This window comes from Hyalella azteca, unplaced genomic scaffold, assembly GCF_000764305.2.
Source record: "Hyalella azteca isolate HAZT.00-mixed unplaced genomic scaffold, Hazt_2.0.2 contig13214, whole genome shotgun sequence".
Lineage (NCBI taxonomy): Eukaryota > Metazoa > Arthropoda > Malacostraca > Amphipoda > Hyalellidae > Hyalella > Hyalella azteca.
Window position 1 is genome coordinate 49,843 of NW_025943143.1, and position 20,768 is coordinate 70,610.

The 20,768-nt window shown below is 38.6% G+C and overlaps 1 protein-coding gene across 2 annotated transcripts in view; it reads right to left on the reverse strand.

Annotated features, from left to right (window-relative positions):
- LOC108667921 (U-scoloptoxin(01)-Er1a) overlaps nt 1-2,909 on the reverse strand; it is a 28,548-nt gene extending 25,639 nt beyond the window's left edge. For both annotated transcript variants that reach the window (XM_018155022.2, XM_018155021.2), the window contains exon 1: nt 2,831-2,909. The gene's annotated coding sequence lies outside the window, so the exon portion shown is untranslated. The remainder of the gene's footprint in view (nt 1-2,830) is intronic.
- Nucleotides 2,910-20,768: the final 17,859 nt, after the last annotated feature.

The following is a 20,768-nucleotide window of genomic DNA, read 5'->3' on the forward strand; positions in this document are numbered from 1 at the left end:
ACTTTCTTGTCTATGATTGGTGGATTTTGCTCGAAAGGCCGTCAATGATTGGCTGATGAACTTACGATCTCTTAACTTTTTTTTTGAAAGTATGGGCCATGACGAGCACAATAGTGCCTTTTTCCATAAATGAGAAAATGCGCTAACAATAGCCTGGATTTTTTGCTGGGATCATTTCAGTTATCTGTGAATTTTGCCATTTTATTTGAAAGCAATAGAAATAGTTTTATAATATGTTATTGACTTCTTAACTCCAATTATGCACGGATTCAGAAAACATTTTAACTTATCTTCCTCTGAAAGACATTGACCCGCACAAATCCGATTGTGAACCGCAGCGATTTCGTGAAAACTTAATCCCGTTGTCAGCGTAAACTTACGAAGCTTTCGCTCCTAATGCGCATCATATCTAGCGAACATATGGGTGAATTTTATCACAAAATTTTTTGAATTTACTATAATTTGCGTGGCCGAACTTCATGTACGTACATCAGAACTTCGCAACACAAATTCCGTCAGCATTTTAATTAAACAACGATTTAATTCGGAATTTGAATAAATACGTATTTTATTATCTTCAGAAGAGGTCACGTAAGCGAGGTTCAGGAAGTCATGTAACGGCCCTTGACACATCTTCTGCTCGCAACGCTCAAGGCTTCCGATGCCGGAAGAAGAAAGTGTCATCGCGAATAAAACTTGCCTACTACGGAAAGGTAGGAAATTACGCAAAAGTCTGGACCTGTGATCGCAATTAAACATTCATGGCCATTGAACTAATATTATATTTAATCGGTGGTGATAGTAATGTTTAGTTGAAACTTTTGTTAAAATAGGGTATGCGTAAGTTGAATTAAGGAAAGACGTTGGCTAGGCAGATTTCTTTTTACACTATTTAAACCTAATTATTTTGACCAGGTAGCATATAATGAAAAGACTGACGACGCACAAAAATCATTATATACACCGGACAAGCACGCATAGCAAATAATACGTTAGAAAAGTTTAATAAAAATTATATTTTGCAGCAATTTATCAGTGCTTACGCTGTACGATTGAAGAAGAGCGAGCCCCGTCAATGCACCGCCAAGTCAGGACAAGATATGATTTGATTGCGTCAAAGTCTTTGATTGCGTCAAAGTCTTTGATTGCGTCAAAGTCTTTGATTGCGTCAAAGTCTTTGATTGCGTCAAAGTCTTTGAAGTACAGTGAAGTACTCACTGCATTGAGTGACAGTACTTGCAGTACAGTGAAGTACTCACTGCATTGAGTGACAGTACTTGCAGTACAGTGAAGTATTCACTGCAGTGAGTGACAGAGAGCGCATTTTCTAAAAATCGACGAAAACGTGCGCGACATACAGACGGACGGACGGACAGACGGACGGACATGGGGGCCATACTTTCAAAACTCGCTAAGTGAACGTAGTAAGTACTTACGTACGCTCTACTTTCTTGTCTATGATTGGTGGATTTTGCTCGAAAGGCCGTCAATGATTGGCTGATGAACTTACGATCTCTTAACTTTTTTTTTGAAAGTATGGGCCATGACGAGCACAATAGTGCCTTTTTCCATAAATGAGAAAATGCGCTAACAATAGCCTGGATTTTTTGCTGGGATCATTTCAGTTATCTGTGAATTTTGCCATTTTATTTGAAAGCAATAGAAATAGTTTTATAATATGTTATTGACTTCTTAACTCCAATTATGCACGGATTCAGAAAACATTTTAACTTATCTTCCTCTGACAGACATTGACCCGCACAAATCCGATTGTGAACACCAGTGATTTCGTGAAAACTTATTTCCGTGGTCGGCGTAAAGTAGCTTTCGCTCTCAATGCGTATCATATCCAGTGAACATATGCGTGAATTATATCACAAAATTTTATGAATTTGCTATCATTTATCATTTTGCTATCATTTATATCATTTGCTTTCATGTACACAAGAACTTCGAAACACAAACTTCCGTCAGCATTTTAGTTAAACAACGATTTAATNAATTTACCTGCTGCACTGGTCTAATTTACCTGCTGCGCTGGTCTAATTTACCTGCTGCGCTGGTCTAATTTACCTGCTGCGCTGGTCTAATTTACCTGCTGCGCTGGTCTAAATCAACTACCGCATAGGTTTAATTTAATTACGCATATGTCTCATCCAACAGCCGACTTGGTCTAACATAATTACTGAGGCGGACTTAATATTGTGTACAACATCCCGATGCTGCTATGGCAGGCTTAATATTTTGCAGGCAAAAATAATTTAGAAGCAAACTTATCGAGATCCTCACACAATTGAATTGTTGTTTAAATATCTTGATCATAAATCTTCTTTCCGACCTGCATGTGATTTTCTTCCTAATTCGCTTATAGAGATTTTACAGAAATGAAAACAACAAAATACGTTGAAATATTGAAAGAAAAGCTCAACGCACAAGTCGGGACCAAATACTGCCATACTCTTGCGTCAGGTCCGTGAAGGCATGGGGCTGAAGAATAACACCGTTTCACACTGTCTAACCACTTGTTATTATAAGTTCACAAATGCACAAGAATGTCACCGCGTTCACTTTGGTTACTTGCCACCAAGTTTATCACTGCATTTCACTCTCGAAACATTACATCATAAACACAGCTGATTTATAGCGTCATTTTGCCTTCACGACCCGACTCGAGAATATGACAGAATGGATGCCCGTTGTGCACCAGACTTTCGCTTTCAATGTATGGGCCAGTGGCTGCTAGTGAACTTGTTCTCTATATCTACTGCATCCTTAAGAGAGCAGTTCACAGCAGCAGCTAAGGAAGGCAAGCAGCATCACATATTCTCACCTTGTATAGTTTCACTAACACAGTGGACACGTCGGTATGTGCAGATGGGCAAAGGTGGAGTACGCTCTCGCTATCTCGTGCCCCCTTCTTTTATACCGCTTACTTTCAGCAGAAGGAGAACCTGGCTCTTGGGTTAGCTGGTCAACTTCAAAAAACGACAGTCGTAAAAAAACGCCCAGTAAAATCTGCTAGATGCTCAAGGTTAGCTTCGCGATTGGTCAGCAGTGCATTCGCTCGAGCTGACGTCACAAAAATCATCGAATATAATTTGATTATTTTAAAAACAAATAAGTTTTGTATAGCGCACAATCAATATCAGACACATGAATCTCTGTCTCTCCCATTTATTTTCTAAACAAATTAAAGAAATACTTTATATTGTCCTGGGAAATTGTAATCTTCCCTATTTATATGCAGTCGTACGTTAGGCAGGTCATGCTCGCGCTGCAAGGAGGGTCCCAGCTTGTCGTACGGCAATACGGCGGCAGAGTCACATGTGCTGCGAGACTTGCTTGCTGAGGTTAAAGTTGCATCTGCTGCTGGAGCTGAGGCACCCAGTACATGTAGGCAGAGCTGGGTAGCGCTACTTTGAAATGTAGCGGCCGCTACCGCTACATGCTCTAAATGTAGCGGCCGCTACCGCTACATGCTCTAAATGTAGCGGGCGCTACCGCTACATGCTCTAAATGTAGTGGCCGCTACATGCTCTAAATGTAGCGGCCGCTACCGCTACATGCTCTAAATGTAGCGGCCGCTACCGCTACATGCTCTAAATGTAGCGGCCGTTACCGCTACATTTGCTTCAATGTACGCCGCTACCGCTACTGAAAATGTAGCGGCCGCTACATGTAGCGCGCTACTGCCCACCTCTGCCTGCAGGCTACATGTACCTCCTATCAGCACAAAGCATTATTGTTTGTTTAACTCCTAAATATTTTCATCTTATCGTAGATTCACACAATTATTACTACTCATGGTCGTGTATTTAGCGATTTCTTCTCTCCAGTCGATAAGAAATACAGAAGTTCTAAGTCAATCCTGTCATTTCCAAATCACAATTTTGCCACGCAAGTAATATGATTTACACTGAGAACAAGTTATCCGTAAGTTAACGATTTGCAATAAACAATAGGTAAAAATTAATTTGTCTGTCGGAAACTGCCATCTCTCAATATTTCGGCCGAAAACCAAATTTCCGCCTTCCGTTTTCAATAGTCATTCAGAAATATTATTGACAAGCTTCGATAATACAAATTTTAACGCTACATTCCCAGAAAAAAAAACAGATTTGACCCACTAAAATACAAATTGTTTCCTGGATTAACCTACAAACTTGGGCGTGAGTTCTCATATACAAAAACCTGCGTTCCGGCAATGCATGGCCTGGATATCATGCGGTGCTTGTAAGTGATTACATTGAAATAAATTTTACATCAGCAATCGATTTTACTAAGATTATTATATAGTTTAATCATGGCCAGCGAATTTAGAAATAAATTTTAATAATTATTTCATTTTTAATAATTAATATAATAATCTTATTAAGTCGATTTTATTAGGATTATATATATAGTTTAATCATGGCCAGCGAATTTAGAAATAAATTTTAATAATTATTTAATTTTTGATAATTAATAAAATAATCTTAATAAGTCGATTTTATCAAGATTATTATATAGTTTATCATGTCCAGGTAATTTAGCTGTCATCTTATTTATTTTAGTAAAGGATAAGTGAATTTAGATGCGCGTTGGAGCAAAATAACATCTATGGGAACGGGCTGAAAATTAGCGACGTCTTGTGAACTTAGGTTAAATTTCTATAGATTCTGAATGATACGTGCACTTGGATCCATCTTATACGGACTTTGACCTACGATTCATTTTAATTTTCTTCACATAAATGAAAATATAATGACTAAATTCGTATTTCTATTGTTTCATTTAACAGTGAAGTCCTGATTTCTGGCTCGCTGAATTTGAGTATTACGCTGGTTTTAGAAATGAGCTTAAATACTGCAGGTTGAGAATGGCACAATGCGAACAATGCTTTGAGTTCTACGTCGATAGAAGAGCATGGAAAGAACGAATTTCATTTTATTGGACCATCAGACGTACCAGAGCAAAATAATTGTGATATTTCTCGGCGGAGGCAGTTGAAATTTCTGAATATCTTGAGTATTAATGTTTCCAGAACTCGTAAGCTGCTTAGCGAATGCTGCAACTATAAACTTTACGATTAATCATAATACGAGGATAAACTTGCAAGCGGTTGAGAAGTTTGCTGAAACATAAGAGAATATAATTTCTCCAATTATCAACATTAAAGGAGGGCAAATGCTGGTCCAAAGGAGGGAAAATAGACGGAACACGTCCAACGTTACATCCGACGACGACTCGGAGACGGAGGACGACGAAGGCGGCGCATCAGCGTGACCGTGGACTAGGTAGTCTCGAACTCATCATAAGGTCACAAGGTTAACTCAAACTTACCTATGAGAGCGAGATAGGGAGAAATTCCATTGCCTTCTTATAATTTTGACGATGAATACCTAAAAATGCACGATGTCAGAGACGCGTGAAGTTTTGCCACTGATGTAGTACGCTGGTGTAGACGTCGCGCGTCACAAGAGTTCGGTCGGTCGTGGCCTGTCTCCGGTCCACGGTTGGTTATAACCAATAACTAAAAATAAGAATGCGCATTGAAACTGTCAAGCAGCTTATGGCTTTTCAATTATCAAAATCGGCTTTTGACGAACGCGTAAAGTTACAATTTCTAACGAATTTCACAATTCGTTAGAAATTGGCATTCGTTAGAAATTGTGCATTCACAAAATTTGTTTCGCTCTCCTTAATAAAGACGGTCAGCTGCGAGGCCGCATCAAACATACACGAGCACATTGCCTCATAGTTTCTACTTATGGAGGTCCATAACACATCTCATGTTGCCATCACCCATCAGTGGTGCCGGCAGCAACATAGACACGTCTCATGTTGCCCATCACTCATCAGTGGTGCCGGCAGCAACATAGACACGTCTCATGTTTCCCATCACCCATCAGTTAGACCGGCAGACTCTATATGTATGTCCTTATTTAGCCTCCAGGATCAGAGCGATCGAAAGTTCTCACGAAGATCGCAAGTTCAGCAAAGATTGCGAATTAAAATTTCACGTCTGCGTTCTCCAGATATGTTTCAAAGTCTGTCTAATAATGGCGGTTGACTTTCAAATTCATAGGTTAGCAATAGCTTGCAGTATTATCCAAAAATGACAATCTTCTACGAATAATATTTGTGGTTGTTTTTATCATTTGCAAGAATGAACATTACAATACAGCTTAGATATATTTTTTATAAATTTTTTCCAAGTACTATCTTCAAGTAGACTCGCCAACTTGAAAATCTTGAAACGATACGAGGTCATACTTACTTGTAAGTTTAAGAGGTGTGTTTAATATCATCTGTACTGCATCACAAGCACTCTTGAGGTTAGCCTGCATAAATGGAACTTCCATATAAAAATTCTTACCTCCGCTGCTCATACTCTGATCTCTAATCTTATAATAATAAAAGTCTGCAGATGAAAGATAAATAGACATGACATTCATGTCCATAAACAGGATAATGTCCATCGCTGTTCACTAAGAAGAGTTTTCATGCGGAAAACATCAAATAAAATTATTAAATTCTTATGCAATCTTGATTTTAAAAAATGTCTTCGGAAGCATAAATAAATTTCCGGCGCGAATGAGACCGTCTTTAAGCAAATAAAAATGCCTATTATTAGCAGTGACCACTAACTTCTAACGATCGACCCCTCTGAAGATGCCAAAGAGAAACACTATGTTTTATCTCCGAAAAGTTTAAAGTTATGTACCTGTAACCGCATTCACAATTTCAACCAAGAAAATAATGCGTAATGCTAATTTTTTGATGCCAGAATTTAAAATAAACTCACTCATTGCAGAACTTTGACACGTTTTGTAATTAATGCATTGCATTTTATACGCAAATTTCTTTCGAAATAGTTTGACCTAATCTCGACTTTTAGACAGTATCCTGATAAAGAATTAGGCTGCTGCCAAACTCAGACTTTACACTCTCGTACTTCATCAGTTTGTTCTTCACTGCGAGAATAATCGTGTCGCCACATAATTGTTGCAATTGCAATCCTATTTCAATGATATTTTAATGATTATTTTAATCAGTAAAATATCATTGAAAAATATCATTAAAATATCATCAAAATATCAAAATATCATAAATATCATTTATATATAAATATATATACATTAATCATTCAATCATTTTCATTGATTATTTAAAAAAATAATAAAAATAAAAAAAATGAAAAAAAAATGATAAACTTATTCAACTTCCCTTCTCCTTAAATGACACAATGACAGAACATAGCCCTGCAGAGCTGCACACAACTTTTCTCCTTGCTATCTGCCGGGTAACTGAAGATATACAAGTTTGAACCTATCGCCCGTACGGCATTCGGGCCAAATCAGCAATCGCGGCCAACGTGTTAAGGCCAGCCTGCATCATCATTCTTGAGGCCAGCCTGCAGAGACTTATAAAAAAGTTCTTACCTGCGCCGCTCATACTCTGATTTCTAATTTTATAATTTTTAAAGCCTGCAGATGAAACAGTAATGAAACAGACATGACCTATTCAGTCCAATCAAATGAATGTACGAACAGTGAAACAAGATATTGTTCATCACTGTTATCTAAGAGGAGTTTTCACGTAAAAATATTTAACAAAATTATTCAATTCTGATGCAATCTTGAATTTAAAAAATCAATTCAGAGGCATAAATAAATTTCCGGCACGAATGAGACCGTCTATAAGCAAATGAAAATGTCTATTATTAGCAGTGATCACTAACTTCTAACGATCTGCCCGTTTAAAGATGCAAAAGAGAAACACAATATTTTATCTCCGAAAAGTTTTCAGTTTTGAACCTGTAATTGCGTTCACAAAGGCAACCAAGAAATTTATGCGCAATGCTAATCTTTTGATGCCAAAACCAAAATAAACTCACTCGTTGCATAACTTTGACACGTTTTGTAACTAATGCATTGCATTTCACGCTTAGTTCTTTCGAAATAGTTTGACCTATTCTCGACTTTTGGACAGTATCCTGATAAAGAATTAGGCTGTTGAAAAACTCGTAATTTACACTCTCGTACATCATCAGTTTGTTCTTCACTGCGAGAACAATTGTGTCGACACATAATTGTTGCAATTGAAATCACATTTCAATGATAAACTTATTCAACTTCCCTTCTCCTTAATTAAGTTTACTTCTCTCGTCAGCCAAAATAAGCGTTATCAGCAAAACTATCGTCATCAGCTTGAAGGAGTCGAGGTTTAATTAATGCCGGCGACTTCATCGGGATTAATGGACCTTATAAAATCTCTGGTATTTGCCGAGAAAAATAAATCAGTGTCTTATTAAAGGCACGGTGTTTTTATGTGGCTAATATTGGCCTTTAGTATTCCTTAGCTAATTGCTGGTAATTGTGGCCGATAGTCGCACATTACCACATGCCAATTATGCCCAAAAACCACTCTCCCCTGGGGTGCAGCAATTCGCAATGTCGAGGATCCGTGGAATTTGCGATGAACAGTCGACACTTAATTTATAGTTATATTAGGGCTTGCCTCTGACTGGTGGACAAGCGTTCCAATACCAGAAGTTATATTAGGGCTTGCTTCTGACTGGTGGACAAGCGTTGTTCAGAGAGTAGGTAATGTAACAGAAAATTGAAAGGATTTCTCTTAAGGACAAGCGTTGTTCAGAGAGTAGGTAATATAATAGAAAATTGAAAGGATTTCTCTTAAGGACAAGCATTGTCCAGAGAGTAAGTTATATAACAGAAAATTGAAGGGGTTTCTCTTAACAGATATACAACGATTTTGGCAAGATTGTGAGCAGTGAAGGTTTTTAAAATCATATTATCAATGTCAGTAACATAAAATTAAATTACGCTTTTGGTGTCACAGTTTATTCACAGCTCTCTCTACATGTAACCTCAGTGGCAATTTTTCATGATCATTTGATCACGGAATTTTATACCATTCATGTAATGTAAAATTAGGCATAATTTCAGGTAGGAGACATAACTAATGTTGACAGAGAATTTTTAAAAATATCCAAAAAATTCGGCCGATTGCAGAGCGCCCAATTGCAATATCAAAAGAAGCTACATTTGACATGGAATAATTAAGGAACTGGCCCGTGAAGGTGAAGAGAACAGGTTAGTACACGTGCATGGGAGATGGCAGAAGCCGTTCCAAAGATCCCTCATGAATGCAGAAGCGAGAGAACCTGACTCGTCTGACCTGCCACGCATGCTTCGGGTCACCGAACCATCAGTCCTCCCTGCCGATTAATTCAACGATAGCGAATGTCGGTGGCACCCAAATTCTGCGTCTGTCGCTGCGGTAACGCTTGCGTCTGTTCCTTCAGTTATTCTTACAAGATGGCCTGCATTGATGGTACGCAGTATTAAAGCCGTCGTGATGGCCTGCATTGATGGTACGCAGTATTAAAGCCGTCGTGATGGCCTGCATTGAGCCATGTGGTTGGTGAACGGAGGCATCTGATAAGCTATGTCGACCACACGCAGTTCACACCTCTGCAATTCCAGGGAGCCTTTACGGTCTACTTTCTAACAGAAGCTCGTATGCATTAGATTGTTTTTAACACCTCAGTCTTGGGTTGCATGCCGTTGTCGTCTGATCAGTCTGGTTGACATGCCGATAGCGATACTTCCTCCCGACTGACACTCGACCGTGTGTCTGGGGAGTTTTTTCTTGCTTCTGCGCATAGAATCGCAGGCTGTATTGAGTCAACTTCTCTCGGTCCCCTATCTCAAGCACGATTAAATGTTGTGTCAGGACCTTCTTTTATTGATAAACAAATGCTTGAATTTATTAGAAGACTTTAAAATTAATTGCAAACGTAATTCATGAAGACGTTTTTGTACCAGTAACTTTCGGGAATTGGATTGTTTAAATTCTACGAGCAAGTTTGAATGGAAAAAGTTTGAAACTAAAAATACATTGGTAATAACTTTATTGAAAAGATTGCTGAAAGCAATCTAGTGTGTGATATTTATAAATTTTTGATAGAATTAATTGATAATGTGAGCTAATGAGATGATATTTTTTAGGTGTTATTAAACATCCCTACTTCAATTAAAAAGTTTATCCCAAATATTTCATTGATAGAATTAATTGAAAACGTGAACTAATGAGATGATATTTAAGTGTTATTAAACATCCCTACTTCAATTAAAAAATTTATATTAGATATTTCATTGATCATTCTGGTTGTCGCTTGATGGACGGCGTCGCGTCCGCATGACGTACAGCGTTAAACATACCAAGAAAAATACATCGTACAAATAACCAACAGCCAATGCCAGACGATTGACTTGAGAACGAGTTAACCAAGCTTTTTGACTTGGCGTTCGCTCGGTCCTGGTTACGTTAGCATCATCAAGGTGAGAAGACGGCTTTCTGGGTCCTTCCGGCGACCTCCTTAGTACTCGATTAATGAAGCCCGCAAGTGAAATCCTGCGGCCTGCTAGGGGCTGCGAGGAGCCTGACTCAACGGTAGATCCTCCGGACTGCCAAGACTTTTCCGTCAAATGCGATGTCGTATCGACAAAAACTGAGTCATGGGCGCACTCAGCTCTGAAGAGACGCCGGGAATCGCAACCTGGTGTGATGGGTTGACCAAAATCACACTCGTCACATGCAACGAAGGACACTCGGCCTCGTCTCTCCATTTGATCTTTCAGTGCATCAAAGTTACGCGCGTAGCTTCGTCTTCTTCCTGCAAAAGACATTTTTCTTAGTCTCCCGGTATCCTGCTGCCAGTCAGCGACTGGGTGGCGGTGATGTCTCATAGAAAAAGACCGAAGTGGCATCAATGCCTCCTTTTCAGCTGAATGAGATGCTCGTTCATTACGCGTGTCATAGCACTTGTTTGCAAGCGTCGCATCGCTCGTTTTCTTCATTGAAGAACGCTGATCACGCGCCTCCATCAAACCTGTGGCCGGTACTTCACTCATATGCGATGAATATCCAACAACTCGTTCCTGCAGAAGAAAAAAAATCAGGAAGTTCATTTTTTTCACAAAAAATATGTGAACAAATGTGAGAAGTGATAGTTAAGCGAACAAAGAAATATTTGAACTTTGAATCTGAAAATATTCATTTTACAATGTTGCTAAATAGCCCACTTCGTTAAGTAGGCATTCAACTACTGTACATGCTACTTCAGCGATGAATTAATGAGATGGTCATATTAACCTCACGTGGAAAAAACAGCGTGTGGACGATTCAGCCACTGTGTTTTTTATCTGCAGTTTATAAATATAAATCACAGTTTGTGAAATCACAGCTGTGGGATGAGAGGTGATCAAGGATTTGACTGGGAGTGGTTGTCGTTCACAATTCTAATGGCAGCGATTCCAAAACTGTAGTACGCATAGGAAATTTAGGCGGTACCAGAACACATTAGAAACATTAAATATTTATAGTTAGTTTTTTTCCTTTACCTACGGTTTTCAATGCCTAATTCAAGGTGATCTGTCGATGATTTGCAAAAATTGACAACCGCCACCCAACCGCAGCCAATTTTTTATTTCAAACAGCACATTAATTTAATTTGCTAAAATTAGTGCATTGAGTATAATTCAATGAAGTTTATCCTATCTATTATTGATATAAGTGGCACTCTAGCCTAAAAAGTTGGTGCAGTAGAGTAGTACCAAGTGTTACTATAACACTAAAAGTTTGTAAGTAGAGTACCGAATGACACTACCATTTCACGTTGGTAGGTAGAGTCTAGTACCAAGTGGCATACTACCACAACAATTTATTAGGTAGAGGAACAAGAGACACTCTACCATAACAATGGAAGGTAGAGGACCAAGTGGTACTCTACAACAACAATTCGGTATATAGAAAACCAAGAGGCCATCTACCATAGCAATTTGGCAGGTAGAGTATCAAGAGGCCATCTACCACGGCAATTGGGCAGGTAGAGTACCACCAGGCCATCTACCACAGTAATTTGCTTGGTAGAGTACCAAGAGCCATCTACCACGGCAATTGGGCAGGTAGAGTACCAAATGACGCTCTACCACAAAAAGTTTGTAGGTAGAGTAACAAAGGGCGCTCTACCACAAGTTTGTAGGTAGAGTAACAAATGGCGCTCTACCGCAAGTTTGTAGGTAGAGTAACAAATGGCGCTCTACCGCAAGTTTGTAGGTAGAATAACAAATGGCGCTTTACTGCAAGTTTGCAGATGAGGTATCAATAAATTAAAGATACTTTATCTGCCTCACCCCGTTGACCTGTAGCTTAAATATCGCGTGCGTGGATATTGAATTCGATCCCATATACGCAATTGGTTAATTAAAAAAAAACAATAATCATTAATTACAGGATAAAATTATCTATTTCAGTTGACGATAGACGTCTGCCCCGAGTACAGAGTGTCGATGTTTCGTTATCTCGCTTGGTGATTGACAAACAAATCATAATGAAATAGATTTGTAGCTGATTCGTTAACATTTTCACATTAATCTACCAATACGCATAATGATTATTAAGTAATAGTCAGCTAACTAGAGATTTTGTGCCCTGAGTGGCAAATCTATAGTGTATATGAAATATACTGCCCTGCATTTGTCGACCTTCCTACCGTTAAAGTTTGCAAAATTCCGTTTAGCTTGTTTTGCCTACGTGCCGTGTTCATATTATTTATGACTGTAATTATCGTCCTGCGCGCATCGAGATGCAAATACACGTTAATCTTCGTTGATCTTGACCGCCAAAACGCGTTTTAGCGCTATAATTAAAAACAAGAATTTTATACATATTAGGTTCAGCTAAAATACAGTATAACCTTTAACATGCAGATACTTGAGCTGTAAGGTCTGAAGAAGTTGTAAGTCAGAAACTATCTGGCCACTGTAAGACAATTGGCTGGGTTAACAGTAACGTTAGACGCAATAAATTAAGGTTCACAATTTTTTGTTCTTTCTAAGTAAATTATTTAGTTCGCATAAGAAAATATATTTGTGGGACAAACGTGCAACGCAAGTGAGATTAAATTTTCAAACAAAATAAATAAGACCCTGAAATAGCTGAGAACAATTTTCCAGTTAGTATTTGAAGAATTTTTAATAATTAGTATCAGTGTTAGCATTATTAATATTAAACAAAGATATTATCAATTAAACAATTTCAAACTTGATCAACTCCTTAGTCCCTCGTGAAATTCCCTTTTTTATATAAACCTTCTCACTCCTTTCCACTGAGGCGTCAGCCAAGACAACACTGGAGTGTCAACCCATAAACAGTTTCTAACACAACTCGTTTTATTTACATTTACAGCGCAAATAGTCAATGCGATTGTGCTCCTTGTTGTAACATCAAATTGTACAAGACGTCACGGTAATATCTCCGCATAATAAATAAATGAATATTGTCATAGCCTAAGTTCGGGTTCCTAAGCTAACTCTGAAGCTGCGATAACAGTTTTGTAAGTTATTCATTAAATAATTCCAGTAGCCTATTTCATATTTATAATACCAGGACTTCTCAAATTTCTCACCTCAGGTAAAGTGAAGAGCACAACATGCGTAGAGAACACGAAGAACATTCGGCATACTATGTTGAAGAGCCACACTTCAATGACTTTCGCTGAGGCTGATTCCGGTAAGGTTGAACTTATCTGGGAAGAAAGTTCACTTTAAAAAATATTTACTCTATGTACATAGCTACACTATAATACGTGGCATCAGAGTGGGTACACGAGTGTCACTCATGTACTCACTGAGTGTCACTCATGTACTCACTGAGTGTCACTCACGTACTCACTGAGTGTCACTCATGTACTCACTGAGTGTCACTCCTGTACTCACTGAGTGTCACTCATGTACTCACTGAGTGTCACTCATGTACTCACTGAGTGTCACTCATGTACTCACTGAGTGCCACTCATGTACTCACTGAGTGTCACTCATGTACTCACTGAGTGTCACTCATGTACTCACTGAGTGTCACTCATGTACTCACTGATCCATTGCACATACAAAAAATTTTTATAGAATTTGCCTGGCCAGGCCAAGGAAACGACCCAAAATCGCCAAAATCGGCTCAAAAATCTCCCAAATTTTTGGAGTCCGACTTTCAGAGGGGTCGATCGATCCTTGATCCTAGCCACGTTTTTGACACCCAAAAATTTTTGGCTCGAGTGTCACTGACCTGAGCAAAGAGGGAGGCGATAACTATGAGGCAGGCGAGTGTGGCGCTCAGTCTGTCCGCCAGAGCGTCCACCGGGAGGACCATCGTGCCTACGCCTGCCATCAGGATGATGATGGACGGTAGGAGGCTTGTCAGGAGGTAAGATCCGTACCAGCGAGTCAGGATCACGGCAACTGAAACCTGGGCGACGAAAACAAAGCGATATTTTTACCATCGAGTGCATTTAACACCGGCAACAGGCCGTGGGCTTATTTCTTCAGTGCCGACACTTCTATTCTATCCTAAAACCCCAAAGTTTTGGTGTATTTCTGCTTAAAGATGGTTGAAATTTTGGTAAAATTACAAAATCCGCTTGTCATATGTTGGAGAATATCTATCTAATTTCAAAGTTAGAGATAAAATATTTTAGCTTCTTGAGCATAAACTCTGTCACTCCACCTAAATGTATAGTGGGATTTGAGTTTAAAACTAAAAAATACCAGTCTATACCTACGAGGGAAGCAGTTTTGACGCCTACAAAATATATTATGATTTTAAGTTTCAACAAACTATAGATATAGTGTTTCCTGATGGACCCAAGATTACATGCTTCTAAATTAGCAATTTCCTGCTCTAAACTGCCTTGTTCGTCGGAATTGTGCTCACTGTTGTGTCTGTCTCTTATACACATCTAGATGNGATGTTTATTACAGGATTCCATGAAAGTGGGTCGCACTAATTGGCTTAAAGTGATGTTTATTACAGGATTCCATGAAAGTGGGTCGCACTAATTGGCTTGAAGTTATATTTATTACAGGATTCCATGAAAGTGGGTCGCACTAATTGGCTTGAAGTGAGGTTTATTACAGGATTCCATGAAAATAATATAAATAATATGCCTTTAAAAATTACTTTTTAAAGACAACACTTCTAAAGAATCCAGTGTCTCCGATGTAACACACGTTCATCATTTCTAATTTCTTTAGCAAATATCACAAAAATTAATTTCTAAATTATGTTTTAATATTAAAAAAAATTAGATTTGTCAAAATTATTTATTCTGTCAATTGATTCATGCATTGTCTCCAACTTTACGAAAGTGTGCAAAATTTCAGATCGATGGGAAAGGTAGAAATGTGTTAAATAACGATTATAAGATTTGTAGTAGACAGACAAACAAACAAAAAGAAGTGAAGTTAAAGAGAAGTGTTGTAAAGAAAAAGTACCTTACAAAATTAAATGTGCAGCGTCAAGCTTCGGAACTCCTAATATAAATACTGTACAAATAGTTTAACAACTGTTTCAAAAAGAAACGTTTCAATTTTTAATTTCAATAAAGAAGAACTTGATAGAATTTAAAAATCTTGTGTGAATTTTTCTTGCGAATTTTTCTTCTTGTGTGTGAAATTTGTGAATTTCTTGTGTGAATTTTTGTAGCTGCTCGGCTAGTACCCAGCGTAAAGCGGTGGTCTAACGCAACTCTGTTGCATTGCTCACTTTCGTTGTAGCAAAGTGGAAATGGAACTGCGGGACGATCATGCAGTTCATTATTGCTGGCTAGTATAATTTGCTTACTCCACATTGCTAGCGTACACTACAAAATAAAATAATATTTATTTTAAGGACGGATACACTGTTAGAAAAAACGGTGAAAAAATGGTCCCAGTGGCATTCTAGTGGCCGGTCGCCCCGTGAAAAAAAACTGCTTCGCCGTTTTTATCAGATGTTTTACGGATTTCTAGTGTAAAATTAGAATAAAAACGGCGAAACGGTGTTTCTTTTCACGTGCCGACCGGCCACTAGCTGAAACTCCGGTAATACCGTTAACGGTAATTTTTCTAACAGTGCATCGAGTGATGCGTGCTCGCCTTGTTGCGCGTGTAGTTGAAGAGCGTGAGGCTGAGAGGACAAACTTGCACGTCGAAAGGGTACGCAGCCATGTCGAAGTGACAGATCATTGCCACGTCCATGATGAGCTCATACTGGATCTCCACCAAGTCACCTTGTTGTACCAACACTGTAATGTTGCAAACAGTTTTTCTTTTAAATTAAACTGATGCCAATTTTGTATCTTTCGACATGACTTCCAGGAATTCCCGAAGCGTGTCAGTAAGGACAGAAATAAGAATTATTATGTTCTAATAACTGAACCATCAGCAATCACCTCCTATATTTGTACCGCAGTTTTTTATGATGAATTCAGTGAATGAGCGTCCTTTCTTTTGCGTGGCCCAGATTTGGAGATTCTTTCGTGCGCAGATTTAACGGATTCAATTCAATTATTAAACCTAGTGTAAAAAATATAACTTAGTACTCATTGCAGTGAGTGACAGAGAGCGCATTTTCTCGTTGACGAAAATGTGGTCACGGACGGACGGACAGACAGACGACCAGACAGACGGACAGACGGACGGACATGACTATCACAATAGCGCCTTTTTTCCATAAATGAGAAAATCCGCTAAAAAGAAAGGATATTTTCAACATCTAATTAAAAGATATTAATAATATTCATTAAAACCGGTTGAAGAAGTGCTTCGATTGACGTTGCTTGATTACACTCATGGCGCCTAACAATAGAAAACAGTAATTGCAACAAATTGTAACGATTACGTTAGGGACTGATTATCCTAAGGCGGTCTGAACTGCCAGCTAGATGATATAATAAAATGTATCTTTATTATCCATACCCCAATTTGAACGTAAAAGTATGAAATGGTTAACCAGGATATTTCTGACGCATTTCGTTCAGCACGCACATTTAAAAACTGCTGTTAGAAGTATATTTATTCGAATAAATCAACAACCTCGGCACGATATGAAAATCTTACCTCTTGATCCATTTCGAATGGAATTAACAGACGGGGCTTTCAAAAAAAGATATCCTTCTCTGAATATTTTTTCAAAGTTAAGAAGATTATAGTTATCCTCGAAATCCGCGTTTTTGATGGTGAATATCGGCACCCAGATGCTCTCGAGCTCCGGCAAAGTGAGGACTCCCGTGTCTTGAAGGTGTAAAAATTCCAGACGCGGATCGGACCAGGCGATGCAGACTTTTAACGACAGGGCCAGTCGATTGTCTGCCATCTGCAACATTTCACGAAATTATTGCAAGAAAAAAAACAAATTTGCAGGGAATAGAATTAATAATTAATGCGTAAACGGGTTTTTCAGATGTTTATTTATATATTGCTCTGAAAATTAAGATATTGTCTTTATTTCGACAATAGTTCTCATTGAAAGCATGCAAATATAAACGATTGTTGTAGTTCCTTATAGAGTTATTACTTACTCAAGTCCCATTGAAGAGCAGAAAATATATTTTATTGACAATATTGACAATTTTTTAGCTAAGTTTCTTTATGAGTCGAACGATCTTTTTCGCCGGCGTTGACAGATCAAAAAGCAAGTTCCCCAACGACATTTAAAATATTGAAGTATTTCGTAAACATTTTTCCATACAAGCAAGATAATGGTTTTGCAACACATTAAATTTTGAGATTTTGAAATGACTAAGGTGCAAAATTTGAGTTGTTGAATAAAATTCGAAAACTGATGATTTACATTACACAGAAAATAACTTCAAAGTCCTGACAAATGCAATGGGTTGTAAGTTGATAGCTGGAGGCTCATTCTTAATGATGAGAGCCTCACTGATTGTGTACCGATTTTTACAAGGATCATTTTTTAAGACTGAACTCATGATTTTTTTTAGTACATATATCAAGAGTTTGATTCGATCAGTTACTGTTGTGTTTCTCATGTTGATTTGCATCATTGAATGGAAGACTCAACCATCTGCATTGATCACCTGATTATTATTATCAATAATATTTATTGTTACTATTACTGTTGAGCAATTGAAGTCAGCCCTTGACGTTCATCCGTACGGCATGCTTGTACAATTGCTGGAAGCGCACTTATGATGTTGTCCGGGGTCCGTAATGCTCGATTGCTTCCTCGTGCAGAGATGTGTTATGATCCAGCACACAACAAAGATGCACCAACATGCTACTCTACTCAATCTGCTTCATGAATGGAACACGCTCCACATTCGTCTAGAATGTGTCTCAAGCCTTACAAGCGACTCAGTGATGTTACACATACTTATATAATAATACTTATACACTTACTTATATCAATAATAGATAGGTCAGTGTCATTGTATTATACTCAATACACTTACGTGGAGCTTTTTTAGAAAAAGCCTCCAGAAACATCTCATGCGACCCACTTTGTTGTGGTTGATGTCGCGAACTTCGACTCCACCGAGAATAAATTCCAGTACTCACGTTAATGTCGTGCACGTCCTGGATCCTGATGGCGCACGAGAGGCGCACTAACGTAGAGCTTTTTTTTTGAAAAAAAGCCTCCAGAAACATCTCATGCGAGTCACTTTGTTGTGGTTGATGCCACGAACTTCGGCTCTAGTGAGAATAAATTAAAATACTCACGTTAATGTCGTGCACGTCCTGGATCCTGATGGCACACGAGAGACGCATGTCTTCTTTAGGCACGAGGTGCTTGTGGTACGAAATGGGTGGCAGTGAAAGAGACAAGCAGTGGATTTCATCTGACGCGTCGTTGCAATGACGATATCCATCGCATCTGTCGTAAACTGATATACAGTGACCGTCGTGACAAGTAAAATCTTCTTCACCACAAGTACTGATAGTCACTCCCTCTGTAATAGTTTTCGCTCCATTCAAAACCCAATCATGAGTCCCAATAGCATAGACGAATGACTCTCTCTGGAAAGTTGCAAGTATCACTCCATTTTCGTTCTTCAACTCGAGGCAGTTTCTATCATCCAAGTCGCTGCTTATCCATAGTCCTTCTAAGCTTGCGAGGATAAAATTCTCGCGTCTGTGACCAAAAATCATGCGATGAAATTGACGGCGAAACAAGAGAAGTAAATGTGCTGCTTTTGGCAAGTGGCACACCAAATAGTCCAGGAGTGACGAACAGGGGATGTCGTAAACTTGAGCCTCGGTGTGAAATATTGATTGGGCGTGACACGTGTTATTCTTACGTGGGATGTCATTGAACGACGACTCATTCGATATCCAGAAACTAAATTCTTCACTGCGAATGTCGATGACAGATTCGTTGAACATGTATGCATCATACCGATTCCGAACTATGGGCAGAGCTCCACCCATCAACCGGCAAAACTCCTCAGCTTCAGTTAAAGTTGTACTGATTTTCTCAACGACGATTTGATACTCTGAATGGCTCTGACAGAGAAGTTCTTCCTCAATTTGATTCAATATTAAAGATTCAGATTTGTACTGAAAGTCCATTTGGATTCTATGAGATTCGTCGTGAGCACGACAGTTCTTAATTAAACGAACGTCTTCAAAGGGCAGTGCGGTGCTGTACAGCCTGAAATCGGCGTAGCGTCCAGCAAAGTATCGATCTTTTTCTTTGAAACTCCCTAGTATCATGAGGATCATTGAAGGATGATCCCTCATCTCCTTCTTGATCCGCATAGCAGTGGCATGAGGGACGTGGGTGAGTTGGTCTTTCACACTCTTGATGGTCATGTCCATTGACTGCGAACCCCACTTGTAGGGAGTCCACTCTGAATCAGGCATCTCCATGCTAGTTTCTTCACTCTCGCTCGATACCGTGTCACTTTTCATGTTTGGCGGAGCTTTCTCACTCGCATTTACTTTGAGATTTATGGATCTTCTTGAAAAGAATTCTCCATCGAGGTATATCTCCACAACTGATATGTTGCTCACGAAGCAAACGTGTCTCCACTGTTGCATGCTCCTAGGCGTTACTTCGATGAAACTTTTTGTATATCCCACTGTGAGCCCAATGAGTCCCGGGGTATCTGTAAATTAAGGATATTAATTATTACGTGCAAAAGGGAATTTAAACTCGGTTCCTTCTCTCATTTTCTTCTGAATGGAGAAGAAATGAATTGCTACCTCAGGAGACATTGCTACCTCTATTGCTACCTCAGGAGACATCATTATGTAAGATAGGCTTGAGTAAATAATATAGATTGACGCAATGATCCAAGATTCTATTCTATTCTATTCTAAATAATATACTCAACAGAATTATGTAGCCATTCAGCCAAATGATATGGAAGTTCTTCGGTATGTACTCAGTAGTTAAATTTTAGAATTCTTCCTAAAATATCCGAATGCGTTATTTCTACGCTGGCACGATGTGAGACTAGATGTGTTCAACTTTGTACGTTACAATAGTTTTAAGATTAGTTTCCCAATTTCTAAACTGGCACGATGTGAGACTAGACGTGTTCAACTTCATACGCTACAATAGTACTAAGATTATTTTCCCAATTTCATCGTATATTCAGCAATATGTTTGGCTTCAGAAAAGAAAATCTTAGTTATTTTCCACGTTGAAGTTACTAGTTTCTAAGAGTCACGTTCAACTTTGGAAACTTTAACAAGGTGTTAATGGTTATAGAAAAAGTTCAAGAATTCACGAATTGCCTGAAGCCAAAGAAATTTGTTAATATTCATATCGTTAAAGCTTAGACCATGAAATCATTGATATCATTGTTAGCAGCTGCTTTACAAAAAATGGACAATTCTTCCCAAGAGAAAACCCTAATTTCTAAAGGAATCGCTTTACAGTCATTTTTCCTCCCATTTTGTCCCGATATTAAACTAATT